At 30.3% G+C, this 20328-nt stretch overlaps 1 long non-coding RNA gene across 1 annotated transcript in view; it reads left to right on the top strand.

Annotated features, from left to right (window-relative positions):
- Positions 1 to 1970: 1970 nt before the first annotated feature.
- LOC147812722 (uncharacterized) overlaps positions 1971 to 20328 on the top strand; it is a 37375-nt gene continuing 19017 nt past the window's right edge. The window contains exons 1-4 of the long non-coding RNA XR_015432254.1: positions 1971 to 2365; positions 3995 to 4084; positions 7344 to 7395; positions 15903 to 15979. This is a non-coding gene — a long non-coding RNA (uncharacterized LOC147812722). The remainder of the gene's footprint in view (positions 2366 to 3994; positions 4085 to 7343; positions 7396 to 15902; positions 15980 to 20328) is intronic.

Here is a 20328-nt window from a genome sequence, read left to right as displayed (position 1 = left end):
TTCATGAAATATAGATTGTGTTCATATGATAGATTAATGAAGAAGCTAACATAAAACTGACGGATTTTACATTTAACTTATATTTTGTTTATAAAAAAGTTAAATAAGGAAGGAAACTTAAAATAACCTTTCCATTAGATTTAGGGATTCCCACTGATGTGGGGGCCCGGGGCAACTGCCCCGTATGCCCCTGCTTCAGTCAGGCTCTAAATTCAATTAAAAATATAAGCAAAATGCTAAGCCAATCAGAAAATTCCATTTTTCTCATGTCTCTCCCGAACGATCTAACTGAAAATTTCTTAAGAATTTTAGGATTGAGGATTAAATTGGCTCCTACAGCCGCTATCCAAATTTCAGGACGATGGATCTAATGATTCTGGAGCTGTGAATGAAGACACACATGCCCACAGACAGACAGACACTCACAAATTCTTTCTCTAGTTATTATGGAATTAATACACATTAATATTAATACACAATAATTTGCATTAAGTAAGCAGATTTGTAGAGTTGTAACTTATTATTAAAGTAATTTTGTAGAGTTGTAACGAAAACAAAAATGGAGTAATAAATTTATGTATTATTAAATCAGAATATAAAAGTTTGTAACTTTGAACCCAATCCAGAAGACACCTGAATCAAATATTGGGAGAAATTTTATACCTTGTGGAGGACTTTTTGAGGGAACTAACCCACATTTGCGCTACATGGTGAATGAAGACCACGAAAACCTGCCACGGTTAACCTGACGGCAAAAGGCAAGCCGGATTCGTCTCGACCCGTTATCGCCGGGATTCGAACCCGGTTCACCTCATTGGAAGGCGAACGCTCTATCCATAGCTTATAAATTTTCATATCGTGCCATTTCTTTTTGTTTCATATACAACTCCATATTTTATATACTTATTCACCCCTATATCAGTTTTAGGAGCAACATATTTTAATTAATAACCACTTCTGCGCAATATTTCTTCCAGACTTAACATTTTTAGACTAATAACCTTTGAACAATGCTTGTTTCCGGCAGCAAAATCATAACATTAACATTTATTTTATGACAAGTGAGAATACCCATTCTCAGTACGGGATGAACAAAAAAATCAAATAATCAGCAATGCGTAATATCAAAATTTAACGTCACATGCATATAACGATTTTCTTGATTCCTCCTAACGAATGAGTACCTTTCAACAACGGAACATATTACACATATCGGCTTCTGAAAATATACCTAACAGCGAAAGAAAATTCACACTGTATGTCAGATTGTTTTTACATGCCTACCTTTAATGATCTATCACATACATGAGGAAAGATGAAACAAAAAGCAATACTTATGCTTAATGATTTATAATTTATTTTTAACGATCAGTGTTTGTCTTAAAATAAATAAATAATTAAGCTAGGCAATCACAGTCCACCTGTTCCAAAACACATTAAAAATTTTAACCATCTGTTATGCAGCATTATGGAAAGAACTCCCCTCGCCATTCGTCTGGTGCAGAGGCGGTGGGGAGGTTTATCTATTTCAATTAAAAGTGTTGGGTCAATATTTAAGACAGGTGTGAAGAGAGAAAGGAAATCAGGAGAGAAAAAAGCGCCCTCTTGTGATAAACTATCTCTGCTATTTTCTGGTTTTCATTATTTCCATTATTACTAATTTCTGGTTTCCCGCTATTTTCTGGTTATTGCACTATTAACTAGGCAAAGCTTTGGACTAATGAATAAGCGTTATGTGATGTAATGTTTTTTATTGCTTTGTTATACTGACAAACTTTGTACAGGAAGTATTATTTTGATTATCTATATATCTAAATAATTACCTATTTATACTTATGTGTTTTGTTTTCATATTTATTATTATTTATGAATTTATATTTAAGTATGTATAATTGTCATTATCTCTGATAATTACTCGGGTAATGTGCCCACTTATTAATCCTTACTTTTATTTCTAGGCTACAAGGACCAGAAGGCATACCACCTCAACGATCTTCACCTCATGATGAAGTGCCACTTCGGCCTCAGGCACTCCTGCCAACTGACACGACTCCATAGCAGGATACGTCTTTGGACTTTGTCCTAAGGGGAGTTCTTTAAATAGACAAACTATAAAGTGGCTGTCTCGTTTCTCCCTGTTCCCGTGATCTTTTGCACCGTGCACACATTCGTTTTGAAAAATATAAGTATAATTATTTTTTTAATAAATTTTTATTGAAATTTATTATTTGGAATTCCTAATACCAAATTTGTTCTCTTATTATTTTCTTTTCAATTTTTACAGAACAAGTTGTGGTCTTTTTTTCCTGATAGGGAAGAGCGATGACGTTGATTGAGGTTGATAATGTGATAAACCATAATTCAGGTACGAATTTCATTCTCATGTTCCCTCAATTTTAAGATCACCTGTTTCGCCCAAAAATTAAATTCTATTTTCACTTCTCAATAAAGATTTAAAAGTAATTTAAGTTGCAGTAATACTATTTATGTTTTTCAAAAAAAAAACTGTTTACGCTGCTACCTGTTCTTTTTGCTGGCTTTTTTTCCCCTCAAAACTGCTGATTTCAAAACACATATTTTCTTAAACTTTTGTTCCAATAAATTTGAATTTTGATGCACGCAATCTTTTTTCATTTTCTTTAATATAAGAAGAGCTTTATTGCCCAAATGGTTATTCGAAAAAAAATCTTTAAGATAATTGCGTTGCTTTTATGTCCTTTTCTAAAAGTTCCTCCACTGACACCTTACAAAGAGAACAATTTTCAGATAATTTTTAAAATTTTTTAAATCGCAATAAAAATTATAGGAAATCATTAACTTTCATTTGACCAAAAATTCTCGTTTACTTGACCGCTAAGAAAATGCCCACGAGATTTCGCTGATATTCGACAAAATAACCAAAAGTTTGAACTTAATGCCAAATTTAGAAAATTGATATCCCAAAAAATGCTTCGTTATCTCTCCACGAAATAAGATATAATATTTAAAAACTATAATAATTAATATATTAAAAGATATAATAATAATATTCCAAATTAATTTTAGCTAGTTTTCGACGGAAGAAAAAACAAAATTAAATTTCGCTTACAAATTTAAGCCCAGCTCACGACGCTGTTTACCCATATAAGATATACTTTTGCCATTAGTCAAAAAAAGTTTAAGATCGAAAAAAGTTTAGCTATTTTGATTTAGAAAACACTTCATTTTTATTTCCAAACAGTAGCCCGGAATAGGAAATTATTAACGCATATTAATTTGTCAAAAATGTATGTTATCCCATCCACAAAATGATCTTACCTAACAAGAGCAAACTATAAAACTTTTTGTCCTTGAAATGACAAATTTGAATTTTGCCTTCAAATGTTAGTCCCCATGGTAATAAACCTTTATCCGTGTCTTTAAAATGCTCATCCATTGTAAGCATTCTTTAGTAGGGTAGCAATAAAAGTTGGCCTTCTCTTAAAGAGTCAAAAGATTTTTTTTAAAAAAAACAGTCCTTTATTTATAAGCTTAATTTTATTGGCTTTTTTAATTTTTTACCTTATTGTTTTATACCTATGCGTATAAACATATTGTTTCGTAAAAACATAATTAAGCAAGGCAATCACAATCCGTCTTTTCAAAACGCATGAAAGACTTACTTAAACCATCTCTTATACAGTCTTTCTATGGAAAGAACTCCACCCGCCATTCGTCTGGAGGAGAGACGGTGACAAAGTAAAACTATTTCAAGTAAGAGTGTTGTCAATATTTAAGATAGCTTTGGTGAAAGAAAGGGAATCAGCGAAAAAATGCACCCCCTTGTGATAAGTCGAAAAACTTATCACAAGGGTCGAAACAGGGTCGAAAAACCGCCGCGGACGGGCGGTATTTCGACCCTGACACATTTGTTTTGTAAAATATAAGTGTCGTTAATTTCTATTAAATTTTTAATTCAATTTTGTGATTTGAAATGCCGATAACCACATTTGTTCTCTTATAATTTTCTTTGCAGTTTTTATAGAGCAAGTTGTGACCTTTTTTTCCCGTTAGGGAAGAGCGATGACGTTGATTGAAGTACAACATGTGATAAACCATAACTCAGGTACGAATTTCATTCATTTTAAGACCTCCACTTGTTCCGACCAAATATTTAGTTCAATTTTCACTTCTCAATAAGGATTAAAAATACAATTTCAGTTTTTAATCTAGTTTCAGTAATACTATTTATGTCTTTTTTGAAGGAAAAAAAAGTGTCACTCATAATTGCTGCTACATGTTCCTTTTGTTCCCTTTTTTTCTCTTCGCTTTTTTATTTTTTTATTTTTTCTTCTCTCTCTCTAACTTCTTTGTTTTTCTTCTCTGGCTTTTTTTTCTTATCTGCCTTTTCTATAAAACTGCAAATTTCGAAACACATGCTACACATTTTTTTAAACTATTGCTCCTATAAACTAGAATTTTGATTTACACAAATCTTTTTTTTCTTTTCATTAATTTAAGAAAAGCTATTTCATCCAAATAGTTATTCAAAAAAAAAAAACACATCATAAAGAAAACTGCATTGCTTTTATGTCCTTTTTTGAGAATTCCTTCAGCGACGCCTTACAAACAGAACAACTATCTGGCAATTTATAAAATGTTTTAAATTGCAATAAAAATTATAGAAAACTGGTAACTTAAATTTGATCATCAAAAAGTTTCGTTTGCTTGACTGTTAAAAAATGCCCAACACAGGTTTTCGCTGATTTTTAACAAAACAACTAAAAGTTTGATTTGACTTGACGACGAAAAAAAAAATCTTAATTTCGTCGCCAAATTAAAACCCAGTTAATGACATTGTTAATTCATAAAAAATATTCTTTGACCATTTGTCAACAAATTTTGGATTAAATATATTTTAACTATATTTTGACATACGAAGCAATTCATTTTTACTTCCAAAGAGTAGCCCGCTGCAGGAAATTATATATTAAATTATTACACATATTAAACTGCCTAAAATTTTTTTATTCCATCCGCAAAATAATATGTCGCAACAGGAGCAAACTATAAAACAAACTTTTTCTCCTTGAAATAAACAATTTGAATTTTGCCTTCAAGTGTTAGCCCATAGTGGGAAATCTTTATCCCACCAGAAATGGTGTCTTCAAACTGTTGGTCCATAGTAAGCATCTGTTAGCAATTAAAAGTCTGCCTTTTCAAAAAAAAACTCCAATCCGGGCGTATTTTATTAAAGAAACTGTCTTTAATTTTAAAAGTTTTTATGGGCTATTTTTTTACCTTATTGTTTTCAACCTATGTGTATACTGTCTACTGTATTTGAATTGAATTCATTGATTACTATTCATTACAAACTATAAATTTTTTTATGATGTAGTAATGCATTAGGTGTCAAATGCTGCAGCTCACAGTAATACCTGTTAAAATGTGATATAAACAATCAGAATCTTACCTATTACAAGTTGTATGATGATACAATGATTTAAAAGATATTTTCATGTCTATAAGCTGCAGAAGTTCAAATTTTGGTTTCTTATATTAAAACTAGGTTTTTAGAATTATATGAATAATTTACGTCAAGTACAGTGCTCAAAAACAACATCAAACCACTCTTCATAACTTTTAATCCAATGATCGGATTTTCACGTTTTAAGACTCAAACTAAATGCTTCTCAGGGATGTTTCCCAGTCGTCAAACTTAGTAATTTGCATGGACGATATTTTAAATTACGAAATCAGAGACAAAAACCTAGTTTTTCTGAATAAACATAACTTTTTTTCAACAGATTTGAATTTCTGATAATCAAAATATAGGGGGTTGCCGCGATCTTTCCCAATGTAAAAATAAATCATTAATAAGATTGTAATAGTTAAAATTTCTTCTGTCCAAATAAACTTTAGTAATAAGTATATTTTTCCACTCAATTTTTTCTAATCAAAATGTCGTCCTAATTGAAGTTATTTACTTTTTTTAACGGTACTTATTACAAAATTGGTTAAAATGTGAGTAATATACAGTAATTCATTTGTTTGTGCAATCCACCCTACTTACTTTAAAAATAAGCCTAAAATATTATTCTAAATATATTATAGTCACGTTTTAATTCATACAATATTCCTGTTTAAACAAACATTTTTCATAAATTGTGCTAAATATTTTTAACAGGAATTTTCTATAAAAATCTTATATTTGTTAAAAGTACTAATTAAAATGTATTTATTTGATTGTAAAAGTTGTGGGAAATTGATTATTATAATTTCAAGTAATTTAAAATTATTGTTCTTAATGCTTCTAAAGTTTACATCTGTTTCACCAATAAACTAACGATTTTCAAATTATCATATAAAATAATACCAAGTAATGTACAGTGCACCAAAAGAAAAGGGTATGACCCTGGATAATTTTCGTTCTAATAATCGGATATTCATATAAGTGTCAAACTTAATAGACTACTTTTTCTCCTTTTTCCTGCCGCTCTTAACAAAATAAAGAAATAAGTTTAACTTCTTATCTAATACTTTTAATAAGCTTAATTGTTTCTAACAGTTTCAGGTAATTAAGTGTTACGTCCAAACAAAATTCAATTCTGGGGTTAATTGTCACGTTTCAATTGATCATAAATGAAACATTAACATTCTTGTTTTTTTACGGAGAAATAAAAGAACGATTTCCATTTATGATTTTCAAAATATATATATATTAAAATTATTTGCTGAACATATTAATTACAGCTATAAAATAATGTGTTATCTAAAAATCTCTTAATATATCTTATTTTTGTATTAACCCTTTGCTGTCGTACGTCTACTCTCAGTCTCCAGCGTTATTTTACTGTTCCAGTCGTATGTCTGCTTTCAGCCACCACATCAAAGATGTTAGCCACACAGCTTAATGGCCAACTATACATATAATGCGGCACTGGTGAAGATGTAAAGAGTAAAGATTATTCTGAGTGTTCAAACAGAAGAATCAAAAGGCGGAAGATGCCATACTAATCTTTTTTTGCGACACACGTTCTCGAAAACCAGGGCTTCATATTGATGACTGCTTTGAAAGATATCACACGATAGACAACTGTTAAAATATTTTTTTACACAAAATTAAAACATATTATTATGTTACATATATCTTAAGTTTAAAAAATAATTAATAAATTGTATTTTTCCTTCATAATCTTGCATTTTTGCATATTATGTATTACTGTTCGTTCAACGAAAATTAATTCCGACCATCATGACACCCGTGTATAAACTTAATACGACCGCAAAGGGTTAAGGAAATTCTAAAGTTAAGAAAACAATTTTTTTAGATGATTCTAAATATTGTACGTTTTTGGAATATTTTTACAATTTTCTATTTTTAGTGTTAAAGGTATATCGAGCATTTTCCTGATATGAAAATTTACTGTTCTAAAGGTGAGTTTATGACTTTAAGCAAAGTTTTTCAACATTAACCTTTTTAAGAGGGCCTACATTAACCTTTCTTGAAATTAGTGGGCGAGAACAAGTTTGAACATAAAATTGTTTGTGCATAATTTTTCGTTCATTTAAAGAATAAAGCAATATGTTGTAGCTTTTTGATGTGCACACATATGAATTTACTTTTCGTTACTTAAAAAATAAGAAACAATAAGAAAGAGGATTTTATTTTAGAAAAAAGTATTAGGGGGACCGGAAAATAATGCCGTTCTGTCGCAATAAATATTTGTTAGTCTTAAAAACCTATTCATTATTTTTCGATTTTTTTTTCGAAATTTCGAATTCGATTTTTTTTCGATTTTCGAAATTGTTGTTGTTAACGAGAGTGAATACATCAATGATTAAAAATAAAATCTTAATAACAAATATCAAATCCACCGAAACGACATTACTTTGCGGTCCCCCTAATAGTATGCTTAGTAAATAGCATAGAATAGCTGTATAGCATAGAATAGTTTTTATCAGTAGAATATTTAATTTCTTAGCAAAATTTAATTCCCAGCTAGGTGGCAATAAGCTAGGTGGTTTTCCTTTAATAAAAACTTAACAATAATTTAAAAATGAATTTTACATCGAAAAAAAATCTAAATTTAAAAAAAAAATTATTAGTGTATTAAAAAAAAATAATGCACTTGGTAGCGCAAAGAAAAAGATTTTGAGAATCGTTAAAATTTAATGAAATAATTGGTAAAATAGTTCTGCGAAACACGCGCGGACAGGTAATTAAAAAATTTATTTTAAGATTAAGACAACATGTAAGATGTTGAAAAATTTTAAGATACTCAAAAATTTTTACTACGTATTTGATTGAATAAGTATAAAATATATACTTAAGAAATTGATAAATATATTTTTCCAAATCTATGCATTCGTATGTTTATTATTAAAATTGTATCAATTATAGAAAAGACAAACTAAAAAATAAAATTTTAAAAACTGATGAATAATCATTCTATCAAAAACATGCTTTTATAAAACTAGATATTCGTTGAATGATGTGTTTTTCATTTAATGAAATCTTTTATTCAAATTTCTTTACTGAATTACAAATAAACTTTTAGTATTACAAATAATTTAGGACTACAAAAGAAACATCGTATTTTATAATTTAAAAAAAAAAATGTATTAGCAATCGCTTATTACCGAAACAAATATGAATAAAATTTTACGCTACCCGAAAGCTTAAGTTAATTTTGTCGTAAATTATCCACATTTAAATAATATTAATCTCTCCCATTTTAATATATTTCTTCATTTTCGAAAAATTATTTTTCTAAAAACAATTTTGATTTTTCTCGACTTCTACTGAAAACGGTTGAAACTTCTGATTTTTGTTATAGAAAAATACGTAAATTAAAATGCTATAAAAATTGTACCTCAAAATTCAATTTTTTTTCCGCAATTAAATTAAATAATAAAAAATAATTATTAAAAAAAAAATTCTTCATGAAATTATCTTTGGGTAAATGGGTTTTATGAGTGGGTGCATTTTTTTTGTTTGTTTTTTGAAGTGCTTAATTAGTTTTAAAATATGACTAAAAACACAAAAAGGGAAATTAACATTAAGAAGTATGTACTTTGAATCGCTCTCCTGACTAAACTATGGGGACCAATTTCCCAGATTGTGGCTATGCCCGATATTTTGAAGGTTAAGTATCCAAATATGTAAATATATATATCATATATAACAGGGCTACATCTCTATTATCATTGGTGTATTCATACTAAGAAAATGCAGTCAAAACCATAATAAGTTATCAAAAGGTTTATTAAAAGATATGCTGGTGGTTATAACAGTTCACATCCGCCCTCCTCAAAGGAGGGGGAGTGGACAATACTCCGGATGGTTCCGACAGATATTTTGTGGAACACGTTATCCAGCAAGAGACATGCGAAAACCTTCGCTCTCGCATTAAATAGCACAGGGATTGATGTAATTAGGTTACAGTCGTACATGCTATTGTAACTCTACGCACTATGGAAAATCATTTAATGCTTCCTAATATGGAAGTGAAAGAGGGACAAGATTCTAAAAATAACTCCTCCTTCCAAATATGAATCTAATTATTATTCAATGCTATGTTTTAAGCCTTGAATTCCTAAAATAGAATATCTCCACCCTTACTCTTTAACAAAGACATTTTATGAAACCGAATGAGTTTTAATTCTTTTATTAATACAAAAGTATTTATAATTTTTGTATTACATATATATATATATATATATATATATATGTTTATTCAGAGAAAGTACGTTTCTGTGTCCGATTTCGTAACTTTATTAATAGTTATCCCTAAATAATTAGCATATTTGAGGTCACCCCCAGAAACCATTAAGATTGACACTGAAAATTAGATCATTAGAACATGAAAACCTGTACGTGATCATAAGTCGATCATTAGAACATGTACGTGAAAATTCGATCGTAAGAACAAATGTTATTCAGAGTGATATCTTTTTTTTTTGTGCACTGTACTATGTAAATAAAATTACCAAGCTTCTTTTACGTCACCTGGATTTTTGAAAAATATTTTAATTTAATTAAGGCCTTCATTTAATTTATTTTAGCTGATCTTATTTTAGTGGTTGGTACAAAAAACTCACCAGCTTTGTATTATCCTGCTTAAATCCGGCAACCCTGTTCGTTAACTCACTAGTTAAAATGTAGTTATGGCTGAAATTAGTTTTACATATTTAACGATCTATAAACCTACCGTTAAAACAAGCAGTAACAAGTGTTGACTAAGGTGAATAGGAAGATAAGGAGAACCCCAAAGAGGGGTATACGGAGATTAAAATATTACATCAAATATTTGTTAATAAAACAGCATAAATAGTAAGATAAAGTAAACGTTAGAATTTAGAAAACACAATATTGAATTCTGACTCAAAATGCTAGCTTGACTATTCTGACTCAAATGCTTGTAGAAATTTCGTTACACTACTTTAGTCCTTCATGCATCAGAAAGGTTCCGGGTTCGAATTCCGGGCAAGGCATGGATGTTCTTTCCCTCTCTGTACTATCTGTTCTTAACTGTGGGAGCAACGTTGGCCCACCTAATGGGTGCCCCTGAAAGAGTGGCCAACAAATCTGCCCTTCAGTGGTCTGTATGACGGTCATTCCCTAGGCGGACATTGAAAGGAAAAAAAAACTTTAGTACTTCAAAATTTTTCGTTCGGAAATTCAATACAAAGATATCTTTAGAATAAAAGAATATTAGCCCACTCGAAATGATAATCCAAACCCATTGCTTGCCCGTGAAACAGAAGCTTATTGAAAGAAATCGTTAACCCCTAAACGTTTTTTTCCGGTCAACCTCTGCAGAAAAAAATTATGACAGTGAGAAATATTTATTGGATTTTAAACCAGAAGTTAAAATTTTTGTATCGAAGCCTATTGCAGGAAACGGATTACGCTAATCTAGGCATTAGATGTAAAAATTTTAGAATTCGCCTTTGCATTTTAACCACCAAAATCAGTTGAAATAAAATGAATTTCGCAATAAAATAAAATTAATCCACTTCATTACCAAAGTTTAAAAAATTATAATATGCAGTAGGAATTTGAAAAAATATTTTTTTTCTATATTTGAAGAAGACAAATTTATTATTACTAAATTGTTAGTAGAACTATGATGGAAATAAAAAATATAATAAAATAAGTATATAAATCATTTACAAGCAAGAAAATATGTTTCACAGACACATTTCAAAACAAATTTTTCTTTAAATTCTCGCAATAATTTTACATACACAAATTATAATATTGAGAAATTAAAACCGATGACACTTAGTTTAAATTTTTGCTAATTCCTCGATGACTAGTTGTAAATCTAAAGTTGAAATTGGTTGATGGTTTTTAAGATGCTCATCAGAAGGCAATAAACGGTACTTGTTTTTAAACAATGTTTATTAGAGATTAAAAATAGGTAGGTACCACATATTCATAAACTGAAGTAACAAAGAATAAATATGTATAAAATTTTAGAATAATTTTTATTTTTTAACGTTGTATAGCGCTGTTCATCGCAATATTGCTAACTGAATCGCGAGTCACTCAGAATGTATTCCCGCATAATTTGTGGTGCCCACCTCTGCATTAACCCATCAAAAAATTTCATTTGTCTAATTACTATGCAATTTTGTGGCAAAAACAAGTTTTAGCTAGCTTTTGACCTAAAAACCAAGAGAGTGAACTTCGTGTTCAAAAATTAGCCCATTGTTAGAAATCATTAACCAAACATATGACAACCAAAAACATTTAAATACAATTACAATTGTTAAAACCTAAACTGTAGTCTAGCTAAGGAATTAGTTTAGCTCATTTGCTATTTTCTTTAGCCCAACTGTCAAATTTTATCAAAACATGATTTGGCAAGTTCATTTTTAACCGAGATTGAAATTCGTTTTCATGCGTTAACCCAAGCAAGCAAATCGTTAACCTATTTCAACCAACAAAATGTTTACATCCTAATTAAATAATAGCTAATTTCTGTCCAAAAAATCTGAATTTTATTTCCAAATATTATTTTATTTCCATACAGTAAAATTCATCCTGCATACGTCCAAAATTCATCCACGTTATCCATTAGGCATCGTAGATCAAATATCGACATCTACTAGACGTTTTCTAATAACTTAATTATGGATAATCCCAAATGGCCTAAGAACAGACGTTTTATAAATAACTATGGTAGACGTAATATGGATAAAACACGAGGTGAATCTTAAAAGACGTCTGCGAAACAACTATCATAAAACGTTAAACAGATTTCTCGTAGTTGAAATTTAGACGTAGGATTGAATTGAAATGAATAGCTTTATGTAATAAAGGCATTTAATAAATACAAATAAAATTTAATAAAATCATTTATTTTCAATTTATACATAATGTGTTTTAAATTTGGCATAAAATGTTTATGATATGTTCCGCACAAAATAAAAAGAACCACAAAAAAGCAGTTCCAAAATTAAAATTCATTGTAGTGCGTCTACTACCAGAATTGTATCTGCTAAAGAATTCGATGAATGGATATCACTAGTTGATTCATGAATGTTTTATGAGAAACCGGGAGAGCTTCATTAATATCACCGCACTTTTTGAGTGCTGATCTTCAGAGCTGTATGAAGTTCACGGTCGTGGTCGTTCCTGTGTTGCCTTTAGCAGTCGAGTGTATACGCTGTACGTTGTGTGATCGAGACTGAGAAGCAACAGCGTGAGGAGGACAATGTCGCGGTCATAAGAAGCAAGTCAACTGTTCAATGTGAACCATCCAATTTGAAAGGTACCCCACCATAGAATCTAGCTAAGATGTCTTATATACTAGTGAATTAGAATGATATTTTTGTTGTGGTAGATACACTGCAGTACTTGCCCACCAGAATTATATCTGTGATAAATTCGATGAACGAATACTACTAGTTGATTCATTGCTGTTTTGTGAAAAGCCGGGAGAGCTGTATTAAGATCACCGTCCTTTTTGAGTTCTGATCGTGAGAGCTGTATTAAGATCACGGTGCTGGGTTAAGATAAGGTCTTCTTAAAGGCATTATTCCCTAACGCCAACTCCATATGGGAAAAGCTTACGAAAAGTAATGTTTACGAACTGTTGAACACGTATTTGAACAACCCTGATTTGTATGTTCACAGAGGCGCTAGTAGCACCAAACTTATGCTCTAAGCGCGAAATCTGAATGATCATAATCTTTTAGTTGTACAAACAAGCCCACCAAATTTAGTTTATCTCCTTCTTGGTTTTGAGATTTTTTTCTTCCAGTCAGTTTACTATAACTAAAGCAAATGTAAACTGATTTGTGACATAGAAGCCACAAGTTTTAGTTTTACCCCAAAACGTTGGCCTGCTGTATAAAATGGTTAGAAAAAAACCTTCATTCCCAATAAAAATTAAAGCCAAAACTGCTTTTTCAGTTAATTCTTAAAAAATCTACCACTCTGAAATCAAATTCAAAATTTCACCTCGCAGTTCTAGCTAATATGAACTAACTTCCGGAATCCCAAGTTTGCTCACTAAACTTTTTACATCTTTTAAACTTTTTGCATTATTTTCTTACATCGTTTCACAGATTTGTGCTAACTTTTAAACTAAATTTACATATTTTGTTTTGAAATATTGGTTTATTGAGACTCTCACTTTTACCCTTATAAAAAGTAATTGCTTAATCAACACTTCAAAAAAAAAATAATAATAATACGACGAACGACTGATTTTTAGCCACACACAAAAAAATCAGAAGTTTGAATTTTGTTCGAAAACATTAGCCTATTGTACCAAATCGTGAGCTCACGCTCAATCACCAAAACTTTCCGTTAGCTATTCAAACGACAAGTTATGACTAAAATAAGTTTTAGCTAAAGGGATACCTGCAAGTGACGTAATCTTGATCTAATTTGGTTGTTGACCAAACTTGGTATTTGTTAGCAACTGTGCTCTTTCCATTCTATTTCGAGTAAGCCAAGCCCGTCAAGTATCAATTCTCTTAAGTGACACATTCTCACGCAAATATTTTAATTCTCCATATATATTTCTTATTTAGAACACAGAGATAGGAACATAAACTAATTATGCATCGAAGTTTAAACAAAATTATAATCACGGTTACAATAAAATAAATATTCTCAAGTTGAGTAAAAGAGGAGAAAGAATTACATTTTAACGAATTTGCTGTGACACGGTATTTAGTTCTTTAATTATCATTCTAACTTATGTGGAGAAAATTAGCTCGATTTTCTAGTCTAATCTAATCCTGTCGGGGTGCCTAAGACCAGCCCTTTCATCGTGAGATCCTTGTTTCCTAAAATTGAGAGTAAAGAATTAGTAATGAGCATATTGCTCGAGTAAAATCATATAAAATGATGCATGTTACATTACATAGAGTACTAAACATAAAATTTAATAAATGAGTACATGAGATACATAAAATAAATAATACATCGAAAAATAAGAAATAAAATTAAACTTCTAGTAAGAAGTTTGTCAAAATATTTGCACGCCCCAGGTACAAATTGTCTAACTATCATCTCATTCATTACATACTCAAGTCTCTTGTTTATTTCATTCGTTCTAGTTCATAGTGCCCTTTATCAAAGCTTAGTCAATATTTACAAACATACAAATCAAATGATTTTGTCAACGCTTATATTATATTTACAAGTCAAGTCCGAGTTATGTTTTATTATATCTGTCTTGTATAATTGTGCCATTTTTATGCTTATAGAGCCATTTCAAATATTATTGCCATATCATGTTAGTACCATTGAGTTATTCTCAATGTTACATCACTTGTGAAAAAGTGAGCAACTGGCCTCAAGGAGGCGTCCTCAGCTAAATATTCAAACTCAAAAGTAGAGTTGAAATTTGCTGTTTTGCAGTCCAACGTTCTCTTAAAAAAGTTTCGATTTTGGTGTTAAAATGGTGATCGAATCTGTCCAACCAGCTCGACACGCTATTTTCCTTATAAATGATCAGCTGGCATAGACGCCATAGATCACATGAGTGGGTATCTGTGATCTTCTGTTTGAAGTGCAAGTACCCAACTATTTGTTAAAAAGATTAAAATATTGCCTTTAAATTTTGGTCAATGTTAAGACAGCATCAGCCCACGGTAGATATCTTGCAGGAAAAAAAATTCCGACTAAGGCAGATTTTTATAAACTCTTGATAAATCTAAGCATTTTCTTAAAAAATCCAAATGCTAAAACTGTATTGCGCACCCGATTAAGAAAGTCGTTAATTTTACAAAGAAACAAACTTACTAAAATTTTATCAAGCTTCCAGAAGTTTTAATTCAGCCACCGTTATCACATATTTGGAAATCGTTACCCCACCCACTAAAATAAGTAATGGTTAAATCAAAATTTAGCTACTTTTTAACCTATAAACAAGCTCGAATTTGACCTCCAAATCTTAAAGCATAAAAATTTTTATTATGCGTAAGAGCAACCACCGAAACTAAGTTACAACCAAATTAAGTTTAAAAAAAAAATCTGAATTTTTTCTCCCAAAACAAAACAAAAAATCGTTAACCTTTCCACCAAAAAAAAATTACAAAAAAGAGTTTTAGCTTATTTTTTACCAAGAAAACACGATTGAATTTTTCCTCTAAGTAATAACCCTTTGTTTTTTAATAGTTATTAAATCCACTAAAAAATATGGAAATTATTTAAGCATATTTTTAACAAAGAAACTATGAATTAGAATTTCCCTGCAAACTTTAAGAGTTTATAAAAAATCGTTAACCCACCAAATGTCTTATATATCAGACAAAAATTTAAAAAAAAATTCTAATCAAAATATATTAAGAAAACTAATCCATCTCTTTTGAGTTCCTTCTCTTTCCCCCTGTTCTCCTGAATTTTTGAACTTGTGTGCTTTGAAATACTTATTATAATATTTGATTTCTCATTGTTTTCTTTGCAATTTTAGGTTGCGGCCATTATTTTTAAGAGAAGAGAAAGCCACTAATAGCAACTAAAATTCGATTGTTTGCTACTAAGTTCGAGGTAAGACTACTATTTTTACAATAAATTGCTAAAAATTGACAATATTCAGAAAAATGGCAGCAAAAAGATTAATTTAAAAACTTATTGTTGTCAAACTAGTAAGTTGCGCTGTATCTAATTATCAAATTTGTATAAAAATAAAGCTCGGAAACAGATATGAATTTGTGTGAAAAGCGTCGAGAGCAATATCAAAAAGTGATAATTAAATTTCTTAATCGCGTGTCGTAATAATATCATACATCAGAATCTTACATTTAAAAAAAAACGTAGAAAATGGACTAAAAAATTATCAGTTAACAGCGTCGATTTATTAGTAAATGTCGTAAGTTAAATGCGTCAGAATGTGCTCATTCTATAATTCGAAATTCAGGTGTCGTAGATAATCTCAAATTAAAAATATAGGAATGTGAAAAACTATGAGGAATTCATCAGAAAACGACATGGATTCATAATTAATTAGTCGCTAATTAAGCCTGTTAATATATGATTACTTTATTATTCGAAATTCTAGTATTGTAATATGTTGAAAATAGTGGAGTTTCAAAGTACATGTTTAGAAAAAAATATATTGAGACAATGTAGATGTAAGTTCGAAAGTTGATTTTCACACTTCAAAATGTGATAACTCAAATTCGAAATTTGCTTCTCGTAATAATATCACATCAAAACATCGGAAATGAAACTAAATTTTGCAGAAATAGCCAAATCGCTGCTTAGGAAATTGGAAACGCCGGTAAAGGGAAATTGAAAAGGGGGAGAAAAAGATGGAATAAGTACGTTGTGAATTTTAAAAAAAGTGATTACTTGAATGCGATATTTTGACCTTAAACATGTTTTTGGAAATGGCCAAAAATAAGTACGGAATAATGATGTGGTTTTGAAATGTAACTGTAGCGTATTGGGCGTATAAAAAATAGATAAATCAAATTCAAAATTCGCGTATCATAACATTCAAAATGGTATTTCATAAACCTCATTGAAATGACCAAAAAGCGATAGAAAAACCGTATGGATTTCCACGGTTTATATTATGAACGTATATACAGTCCCTACCCTAATTGTTAGACGTGCCATAAGGTTCTATGTAAAATTATAATTATATTGTTTTTACGCCGATTTGCACTTGTTTATGTTCATATATCAATTGTGTAACATTGTAATACAATACGTTAAAAATAAATACAATTAGGAAGTATATAAAAACATCTCCTGAATAAACATCCATTATATTTATGTTTAAATACAAAAGTATTGCATATAAACTCATGGAAAACGTGTCATTATTATAAAACTACAGTGCGTATAATAATTTCGTCTATTTATTGACTATTATAATACCTGATATTAAATAAATATTCTATATGTATCTTCTAATTTATCCTATCGTCAAACTGATATTATATATCGTCTAATTTAACCCACTGATACACGAGCGTTAACAAGTGCAAACCGGTTTCAGTCGCATAAAAACAATAAAACTGATCACCTGATGATTAGTATTTTACATAGAATCTTTTAGTGCGTCGAATAATTTGACCAGGGGTTGTATAAAGTGAGGGTGATAGAACCAAATTGTATGAGCCCAAATCATCTTATACAATCTACTGTCGTGAATCACTTAGAGCACAAAACATGCTGTAACACCAAATGATGGACAGAGAGAGATGGAAAGAAAAGAAACCGATAAAGTGACGAAAAATTATTTTATTCAACAAAATGAAATCCTCACAAGAACTGTTCTAGTCGACAACATTAACGCATTCAGCCGAAGGTGAGACCGTCGTACATTGATGCATGCATTATGGTGTCAGTAGCTACGGATGTCCGAGAAGCACTTTTCTAAATCAGACATCATAGGGCCAAGATAGTCTGGTTGGTAAGGCCTTATTCAAGAGGTCGTGGGTTCGATCCCCGCCGACCGAAGACTCCCCTTGTAGTAAATGGTGACTGATGCTCGTTAAATCTGTCGAGTCGCAAAGTCCTCCATGTTCCCATTGCAAATTAATACCTCTGGGGGTACTGATGGAGGAGTTTCCTCGTCTTCTGAATTGGTTCAATTTTACAGGGCTACTGAGTTGAACATTAGTAATCTTGAACTCAAAATTAGGTCGACTGTTCAACGGCGGATTTATAGTATATATATAAAAATCATACATTCTTTAGCACTCTTAACCACAATCAAATTTCGCCAATTAACAATAGCGCCTATCTTTCACTCTTTCTCCGACAGTTTCGAGCAAGGCGATTCTTTATTTCATTGTCATCGTCTTCCCAAGTTTCGATTTTACAATATTAAAAAATAATGAGCGATGCAAAAAAAGGAAACAAATAATAATCTATACATAATAATAAAAGCGGCTGTGTGTGTGTGTCTGTAATCACAATATATCGCCCCAGAAGCCTCGCCCAGGCACGAAACTCGGCACATAATTGTGTTTTGACATAATGAAGAAGTATTTTTTTTCTTTTTTAAAAATTTGGATTAGTTATTTAGTTATCAGTCATTTTGTAAGTCTATGCTTTTCGTCTGCTTTTTCGTCTTCAAAGAGCCATATTCAAAAAACTATTAAAAAATGCATATACTTTTCCCCACTCTTATAAATGTATGCTAATGCGAACCTTACAATTGAAATATTAATTTTCGACAACTTAAACCAATGATATACGAAGGAATTAATAATTTAATTGTAAAGTTCGCATTAGTTTACATTTATTAAAGTGGAGAAAAGTTTAACTTTTGTATTAAAAATGTGGCAACATATTCGATACGTAAATAGAACGCTTCGCTTTGATATATTTGTCGCTGTTCATAATTGTTATAATAAGTTTTTCTTCTTCTTTCCACGCTCTATTTTTTTTTTTTCTTAAGCGAAGACGATAATTTTTGTAGCGATATTGTAGTACTTTGTACAACTAAAAATTCTTTTCACAACACTTTAAAAATATTTACTTTATTTTCTTTATATATACAGAGAACAGTCGGCAAAGAATTCGATTAGGTTGAAAAACATTTTGCTAAAAAGGAACGAATTCCAAAAGAAAAAATAAGCAACTTAAAGAATAAAAATGCTGATGCCAGCCAATTTTTTGAAAGTTAACTTAGAAATAACAAACCAAACGATGTTAAATAACAAACCAAACGATGTTAACAAAATGACGTAGAAAGCGCAACTAGATCAAAATTATACAAGCACAACTAGATCAAATTATAATACCTGAGTGCTTGACGTAACAGATATAGAAATAGAATTTGATACCATAAAAAATTATATAGAAATAGAAATTGATACCATAAAACATTTATTCGTTTTCGTGTTCTTTTCATGTATTTAGCATTTTAGTTTTTTTTTTCTTAAGCGTTGTAGCTATATAATTTCAAACATCCTCAAGAGCTATAACACATCTGCAGCAGAACTGGATATGAAGACAAAATTGCAGGACAGGAACACTTTAATTGTCCACTAATCTTCAGATTTCCTGCTACGTTTTAAAAAACTTTATTTGTGAAAACCTTCAGCGTGGCGGACAGCTGGCCGCCTTAGGCGGCTAGTAACTAATAAAAATCACATTGGAAACAATTGATCAGATAGTCCCCCTCATCTTTATTAAGTAAGATATTTAATCGGTTAAAACAAAAAGAAACTTTTATTTGAAATTATAGTTTCTTAGGGGACTTATTCTATTTAAAAATGAATTGAATGAATTTTCTTTCTTACTTTAAATAGTATATCATGGAACTAGAAATGGTAACTTTTAGTATGCAGAGCCATGAAAGGTTACGGAAAGTTTGCACCTGAACAGAGCTCCATGCGGCTTCATGCTGGTGAGATTAAAAATAATAATAATTAAATGTAATTCTTTTAAAATTGTGCAGTATTGATAGTTCAAAAGTTTTTAGTTTTGTGTAGAATTTACTTCCATTTAACTTCGTTCGAGAGTTACGACATATGTGTTACGACATTCTCTCATGGGTCGAGATTTACCCTAACGAAACAGAAAAAAACTTTTTCTCGTGGATTTAACATGGAGTGATTAAATGTTTTTATTTATCGAAATTTCACAATTTCATTTCGAGTGCATGTTCTTTTCCTTTGCTTTCAAAACTATTCTAAACCGTTCAAACTATCTTTCATACGCAAATACAATGTCAAACAAAATATTTATACTGTGAAGTAATTAGATTTTAAAAATTATGATAGCTATACTAGATAAGTTATTCATGTTATTTCTTGTCGAATAAATCGTTAGTTTTTTGAGAAAATGTTAGTTTCTTAAAGAAATTATTCTTAAGAGAAAATTTGTCAAACAAACCAAAAATAAATAATATTTTTATCTTTAAATAGCTTAAT

This window comes from Parasteatoda tepidariorum, chromosome 3, assembly GCF_982258835.1.
Source record: "Parasteatoda tepidariorum strain Cologne lab strain chromosome 3, Ptep-v5.0, whole genome shotgun sequence".
NCBI lineage: Eukaryota > Metazoa > Arthropoda > Arachnida > Araneae > Theridiidae > Parasteatoda > Parasteatoda tepidariorum.
Note: the sequence above shows the minus strand (reverse complement) of the source record. Positions and strands in the feature narration are given on the sequence as shown.